The following is an 8465-nucleotide window of genomic DNA, read 5'->3' as shown; positions in this document are numbered from 1 at the left end:
CACACACGTGCGTGCTAGTATGTTCCCACACGCGCGCACTCGCAGACGCAAGTGCCTACGCGTTTGCACCCACGTGCACTCACGCGTGCAAACAGGAACACAAGCGGGCACATTGACACATGTTCACGTGTACACCAGCACACACACGTGAGGCGTACACAGAGACACTCGTGTGCGCACACTCACGTACCTGCATACAGATGTGCCCTCAGGTACACGTACACACACAGACACATGCATACACATACTTGCACATAGATGGACACGCATGCACACGCGCATGCACAGACACTTGCACATGTATATGTGTGCACACATACATGCTAGTGTGCGCATTTATGCCTACCGACAGACAGACACGCGTGCAGAGATTTGCACACACATTTATGTGCACGGACACACTTGTGTGCGGATACACATATATACACGCAGATGTACAGATGTGCAAGCACATATGTGCGCACACACCCAGACCCCCATACACACGTGTGCGCACACGCGTGCACAGACGCGTGCGCAGATCTTCACCGAGCTGCGGCATTGCCGGCCGGCTGAGCCCATTTCCCCTCCCTGTGGGGTTTTTGTGGCTAAAGCCAAACCCACACGCGTGTGCGCAGCCGTGCACATACACGCCCACGCTTCATTCTTTCACTTTAGCTGGTTTTTCATGTTCCATTACAGGCTTCCGGCTGCAAAACCAACCCAAGACCCCCTGCCCAAGGCCGGCCCATGGCCGCCTCTTTGTTCTCACTCCCAGGGTGGATCCACAACCCCAAATCCCAGCCCGTACCCCACTCCCCGCCCTCGCCTCCGCCTGCTCCCCTCCAACTTTCTTCACTCCATCCTTCCATCCCTCCATCCTCCATCCTCCATCCCTCCATCCTCCATCCTCCATCCTCCATCCTCCCTCCTCCCTCCTCCATCCTTCCATCCTTCCATCCCTCCATCCTCCATCCTCCATCTCTCCATCCTCCATCCTTCCATCCCTCCATCCTCCATCCTCCATCCTCCATCCTCCCTCCTCCACCCCTCCCTCTCCACCTGCATCTTTATCCTGCGAACCCAATAAAGTCCATTTTCAGCCCAACTCCATCCACCTTCTGGTCCAACTCCATGAAGAAGACCCCAGACTCGAAGCTCGCGGGTCTTTATCGGCGTGGCTGCGGTGCCGCCATTTCCACCGGGGAACATAAATCAATAAAAATAAATAATAAAATGAATAAAATCCATGATCCCGCTGCCTCCGAAATCCGCACACTCCAATACTGAATTACAACAAGAAAACCCAATTCCCACCGGGCAGCGGCTGCAGCTGCTGGGAGCGCAGTGAAAAGCAGGATTACTCCTGCCGGGATTGTTTCTTTAATCTAATGTTTTGCATCCCCTTTATTGAGTCTTGGACCCTAAGGGCTTGGGTTTTGGGTTTTTTTTTTTTTTTGCTTGTTTTTGCCTCGATTTGCTTAATTTCATTCTTACCTGTAGGTAAATTGTGGAAACCCATTTTACAGATGGGATTGGAGCCCTCGTTGATAGGGATGGCTGAATGAAAAAGCAGCCTTGGAGAAAAAAAAAAAAAAGACACCTAGAGGTGTCTATACACAGGCGTTGCTTTGTCCCCAAGGATTATATTGTCCCTGCTATTACATCCAGTGCAATTAAAAGGGGTGAATATAATTAAAGATTTAGGAAGCTCTGGAGCATCTCCTAGGTTGGGACAGAGCCACAATTTTCTGGGGCATCAGTGCACGGCGTATTGCTTTTGTAAGCATGGTGGGTGCTCCTCAGCACCCATGATAGACGCGCTAATCACTTTTTAGGCTGATTTTTACCTTTAGAACCAATATTATAAGGCTCTTGCTGCACTGCACATTCCGTGTGCAGAACTTAAAACCATCGGCTCATCCAGGTCGTGCAGCAAAGGTGAGAGAGTCGTCCCGAAACCGCTGGTGTCAGACCCCAGCCCTGCACTTCCACGCACGCTGCTTTCTGCACAGGACGACGGTAAACAGCTTTTTACGTCCGATGGACTGTGGTATTAAAAAAAAAAAAAAGAAATATATGGGAACGGCAACAAGGAAAACTGGAAAAGCGTCACCCCACGATGGTGAGCCAAGGTCTGCAAGGCAGACGTGCAATTGCAGTGGGATCAAGCTTGTCGGCGGGTGGACTTCAAGGATGTGCTTATTTTTAAATACTCTCTGTAATTGCATGTATCTCAAAGCTGCCACGGTGATTTTTGAAGGCGTAAAACCCATCTTGGTCTGAGATCTGATGCCCACAGAGGCCCCGCACACGCTTGGGTATTTCCTGCAGAAAAAGTTTTGAATTGCATCCACGTCGCTGTTTTGGGGTTTGCTGCATTAAGACCTGTTAGTGTAATTAATTGCTTTTAATATAAGGGGGAGGTAATATATTAGTGTGTTTCTGGTGGGTGCAAGCCCATACGAACCCATTAGCTCCCATGTGGGAGCTAAGGGGTGTCCCGGCTCTGCACCCAGCAGTGCTGGGGTTTGCACAGCACCTTGCACCCGTTTGGAGACTGGGGATTTCCACGTGCACAAACTGGTTTTGAACCTTTCTCTCAGCTTTCCCCATCTGCAAAGAGCCTGGGCTCATCTCACACAAAAACGCTCGGTCATGCACTACCCATCTTTTTTTTTTTTTTTTTTGGTAAGAAAAGACATGGGCAAAACCGCTCTGTGAGGTTTTGCAGCATCAGGAGACTTCGCTGCTCTGCAGATATCAGGCAGACCTGGATGGAGTTAGAAGCTGCAGAATGGAAAAAATTGCTTGGCGTCTCCTGCAGTGAAACATATAGTTATATATAAATCCTGAAGCATGGCCGCTCATTCACTTTCAGGAATCAGCTATGGAAATAATTTAATAGCTTACGTCAAGTAAAATCCATTAGCTCTAATCAGCAAATTGATTTGCTGGCTGCAAACCTCTCTCAGAGAGGAAGGGAGTTAAATAAATAAAACCGTCTCTGTGTTTAAATTACAGCCACCACGGCAGAAAGCAGGAATAGCTTTCTCCTTCTCCAGCCTCTTCTGGGAAAAGGCCACGGTCGAGCGTGATGCCACACGGTGGGACGTTGGTTTTGGGGATGGCCAAGGACACGAGTGTCACTCAGCATCGCAGTGTACCAGCCTGGGGCACAATCCTGCCCCAACGTTGGTGTGATGCTGAGGGCACCATGGTGGGGTGGGAACCAGAGCGAGCCCGATATTTTGCAGCACCCAAAATCAGCATGGACTTTGGGTAGACACCCCAGGCGGTGGTTCCCTGTCCCATCCATGCTGGGATCTGCTGGCGTGGAGGCAGGCAATAGCTCCAAGCACCCCCTGTGCAATGATAACCGGGACGTTTTGGGAGTTGATTAATAGGGGACCTGGGGAATCTTCTTCTCCTGGCATCCTCAGATGAAGCCAGGACACCTTTCAGTCAAACTTAAGATACTGGAGACCATCCTGGGGCAGGTTTGATAGTCTCTCCTGCGTTTCGTGATGGCGTGAAGAGCACACTTACTGCCCAGAAGATGTGAGTGGATGCTGCCACCGTAAGAGCTCGCCCAGGTTTATGTTTTTCTCTGCTGGATCTGATGACGAAGAGGGATCAGCTTGTTTTCTCGGACCCCCAGCTGACATCTCATCACGTGCTGTCTGTACACGTTCTCCCTGCCTCCCGTACACACGGATCCACCAACTATTGTAAGAAATAATGTTATGGCACTGTAAGGATGGTGTGGCAAAGCTCAGTACAAGACCTTATAGGAGGGGAAGGTGGTTTTATTTAGAAAAAAACCCCTATACAATGGTAGCCATCTCAAAGGGAGGCATCTGGCTCCTGGCTAATCACCGACCTCCCCGCGAGCGTCAGAGGAAAGGGATGGCAGCTCACCCCATTGCTCCCAGGAGATCACTGGCAAGAGCTGAAATGAAGTGAAAATGAAGAAAAAAATCATAGCAAGGTGGGGCTGGTATAAGCCCCATATCTCCTTTGGAGCCTTTCTCCTCCGTTATAGAGGGACCCTGGGCATCAGCTTCATGGGCTGACGGTAGATGAGACTCCAGCTCCGAAGCTGGACCTGGACCACATCTGGAGACCCCCCAGTGAAGTGAGTTCAACTCCACACTACCCCAGTTAGACATAGGAAAGCGCTATTTACCTAGATTTATCTTCAACGGGACTGCTGCCTCTGCGTCCCTGCCATGGCAGGGCTGTCCCAGGCACTCACCCAGCTTTGCAGGCACCAGTGACGTTTGTCTGAATTGCTCCTGTCCCCAACATGTATCACCAGGGACGAGAGAACACGACAACACGGCGGGTGGCAACTTACAGGGGATTTTTTTAGTGGCTTCTCACATCTTAAATCATTTTATAATCACACACAACTGTTGGGAACGAGGGTTTGCCTGGGGTGTTCTTGTTTTCCTTGTCAACTTTGTTTATGATTCATATATGTTGGGAAGGTGCTTCAAGGCCAAATGGGACTGCAGCCAAAGAAAATCCATATCAGCGCTGCATAAAGAGAATAATTGAAGTGCATGAAAAGAAGAATTCAACTGATAATTCAAGTACTGTAAAAGACATGAAATTCTGTAACAAAAATCACTGGCGTAAACCAGCCAGACTTCAGAGGTGATTTTGCAACAGGTAGAAGGGGGAGTAAAATCTGAAAGACTGCATTTTGAAAGAATTTGTATTAAAAAAATATAGCAGCAGGCAAAAATGGGCTTCTCTCACACCAGTGCTCTTACCCAGAGCTGGGGGCAGACAAAGATCAAGCTTGGTGCAATGGTATCACAGAGGTTTGGTGTGGTGGGACAATCCCCAGCAAAGAGGAGCTTGCAGGGGAGATACACTTACTGCTGGCGGAGTGATGGGTCGGGAAGGAATGGGACTCAGAGAAACCACTTAACGACTACTAAAAAGATACCTTCAGTTTCCTTCTGATAATTTTGCCCACTAGTGGGGAAATCAGTTTGGTGGGAAGCTCTAGGAGTACATATGAATGACTGAGAGGCTTTAGGGAAAAAAAGAGGGTTATTTATGATTAGAAGAGAAGAGCAGTGATCTGGAGAAAGCTTCCAGCTCTTCCACTGGGACATGAAGTCCCATCGGGTCTACATGTGGTGGGGCTTCAAGAAGGGACTCAGCAAGGAGCTATGACAAATCTTCTCCTGGCAGGGCAAAGCAGGACAGCTATGCAGTGCTCTTAGCTTCCCGTACATGCCGTTGCATTGCCCCTTGCATACGTCCCTTCAGGTCCCCCGTGTTAGGCTTTCTCAGCCCTGATCCTGGAGCGTGGCCAGGTCTCCATGTGCAACCTGCTCCACTCCTGAAATCCCATGAGCACGCCCCACCGTGCTGACTCGCAAAGCTTGGCGATTTGCAAAGCCTACAGCTGGGTGACTCAGGGCTTCATGGGTTCCTCCTCCTACTTGGAGATGGACATTGATCAACGGAGTTGCAAGGGCCTCTGATAAAGGGATTACAGAGGACGACCTATTGAGGGATTAAAGGAACTTAATGTTCCCAGGCTAAACGCAAGCCGTAGGAGAGCGGATCAATGACTATAAATACCTGAGAAGGGAAAAGCCAAGGAGAATGTAGTTGGAGCTATATTATGGGCCACATGTGTGCAAGCCCGTGAGTATGTTAGGAAATAAGGAAATGGTGAGAATCTTACAAAAAATGGAGAAAAATGAGGTTTTAAAGCCATTGAGGTGAGAATTAAGCAATCAGGGTAAATTAAATAGCAGCAAAATTTCCCAGGAGGTGCTAACATAGGACTTGTAGGGATTACTAGTGATCAGTGCTGGGCGGTCCCTGCCATGCCTGCAGTCACAGCTCAATGATGATCTCTCTCTGATGCTGCCAAGGAGAACGTCCACCCCAGCCTATCCGCAACTGAAACCCAAGTCAGCAAAGAAAACACGAGAAGGAAAATGTAAAAGTGACCAGAGAAACATGAGGCTTCAGGAGAAATTAGATGAGCCTTTTGGTGGGTAGGTCCTGCCATGGAGAGGTTCATCTAAGGGCCCGTGAAGTTTTCTCCACTGTTATCATTGCTCTCAAATAGCAAATCATCACCCAAGTCCAGACAGGTAGAGGTTGAATGACTTGCTGAAAGTTACACAGAAAGCCTGGGAATAAATCTGTATCTTCTCATTTCCCAGTAGAAATCCTTCCCATCCCATATAATCACTTCCCCCAGAGCAAGAAGAAGGGGATTGTGATACTACAAGGACAGACGCGATGTAAGGTAATACCCATAGCACGGTTCCTTTCTAGAAGGACACTGCAGGGTGCGGTGGTCCCTCACAGGTGCAGCAGGATGACTCTTCACCTCTCCGTTTCCAGCCCAGACCCATGTGAAGTCACCATAAAGCTGAAGTCCTTCTTCCTATTTTGACCTGATGGGTTTTATACCAGCCTATCTCCATCATGAGATTGTTTTTTGGGTTTGGTTCTACTTCCTTCCAGTCCTCAAAGATGATCCCATGACTATTAAGAGTTGTGAAGGATGTTCCAACAGTAGCAAGACCCTTAGTAAGGATGGGGTTGACCACGATGAGGCCAGGACCTATCTGCAATTAGTGCCAGAGCTGATGGATGCGCCTTTTTTGTCTGTCACCCACATCTGCAGTTCCCCTGCCAGAATGTAGATAGTGACAGGAAGAGAGAGCAAGAAAAAAGGAGCAGAGCAGGACAATGTCAGTGGCAAAGAACAAGGTGAGACCTTCAGAGATGGCTTCCCACAGAGGAATGAGTGTCTGTGTGAGGCTTGGGTGTAGTCTGAGGTGCCAAGCTGGGCCAAAATAGGCCTTTCAGGTTCTTGCCCTTCAACCCCTCCTGCTAGATTAAAGTTGTCCTTGGAGAGATCCCAATACCTGCAGAAAACAATTTGCCTCTTTCTGAGTTAGCTAATATAAGTTAGATAAATTCACTGTGGAGGTTGACCTGGGTATCAGGACATAGGCTGTAGAGATCAGGGCTCAGTGTTTGGGCATGTCACCTACTGCTTAGCTAGTTTAGTACTTCAGAGACACAGCTCTGCTCTTCCCTAAAACAAGCCACAGGTTTTATTTTATCTACACACAGCAGGGAGATGCATCTCCCTCAGCTCCTCCTGACTGTCTGGAAATCTCTGATCCCTCTCTAATTTAAGCAGAAGATTTCAAAGCCTTCCATAAGTAGGTATTTTTCTCTCCTGATTTAAGGAAATAGAAAGTCAAAAAGCAAATGACATATCCACAGAAGAACAGGACATAAATACTTATTACCCAGCTGAGCCTTGCTTCACTCCTTGGTCAGCTCTTCCAAGGACCCGATTCGTTCATAATAAATCCAGAACACGGGGCTTTCCTTGTCATAATAAGCCATAAGCAAATAGCTCAGACTCTTTGCAATAGAACTGCTTTGGGAACTGGCAATACGACTGCTCCAGGGCTTAGCCTGAAATTTCTGTGAGCAGAAAATGCTTCCCATGTGTCTGGGTGTCCCTTTGCACTAGCAAAAATCAAACGAGCTCCCTGGCATGGCTGGACTCTAGTGAGTGTAAAACTGCAGGATGGAAAACACCTTGAAACCTCATTCCTGGACCAGGGATGTCCCTGCAAGGACTTTCCCCTCCTTGGTCCCACCGAGCACCTCCCTGACCGTGCTGGGGTTTGCACAGCCCAGGGAGAGCAGGAGCCCTGGACCTGCTGATGTTCCCGCAGCATTTTGGAAATTGCTGGTGGTTTCTCACCAGAAAACATCTCGTCTCCAGGCAACAGAGCTGAAAGAGTTAAAAGCCTCCTTTGCTTTCTCAAAGCAGACAGGGTCCTGACATTTGCAGCAGAAGACAAAGAATGGGGAGAGATTCAAGGGACATCTAAGCCAGTTTCAGCTCAATTAAAGCAACCGGTGTCTTTAGGAAAAGAGCCCTTGGGGTTTCACCAGAGCCCTGTTGTTTCTAGTGACTCCGGAAAATGGAGTCTAACAGATGTAAATTCCTCATAGCCCGGCATCTTCCTAGGGCCTGACAAAGAGGAGGGATTATTTTTCAGCTAACACCTCTGATTTGCGTTTGCCAAGGGTTGTTTTTAGTTTTGTTCTGTAATTCTTCGGAGATTTGAAATGCCCCTTCGACAAGCGAGTGACGCCTTTGTATGTGCGCTGGTGCTTTAGCAGTGGATCGGCTTATTGTTTAATTCAGCCTGTGAGCGGTATTATTCTGTATCCTGGTTACAGCAAGACCCTTGGTTTTCTCAGGCCTCTCACGAGGTGATTTCTTTGTTTACCTGAGCGGCTTGTCAGTCCCCCTGAGGATTTTTTCCCCAGATCTCTGATTTTTTTTCCATCCAGCAAATTGCAGCTCTTTGCATGTGACTAGGCAGAGGTTCGGACCATGAACCTGCTTGGAGGTAGAAATGTGAAAGGGAGGTAGTATTTCCTTTCTCATACACCCACATAAA

Source organism: Haliaeetus leucocephalus, unplaced genomic scaffold (assembly GCF_000737465.1).
Source record: "Haliaeetus leucocephalus isolate CR32 unplaced genomic scaffold, Haliaeetus_leucocephalus-4.0 Scaffold536, whole genome shotgun sequence".
Taxonomy (NCBI): Eukaryota; Metazoa; Chordata; class Aves; order Accipitriformes; family Accipitridae; genus Haliaeetus; species Haliaeetus leucocephalus.
Note: the sequence above shows the minus strand (reverse complement) of the source record.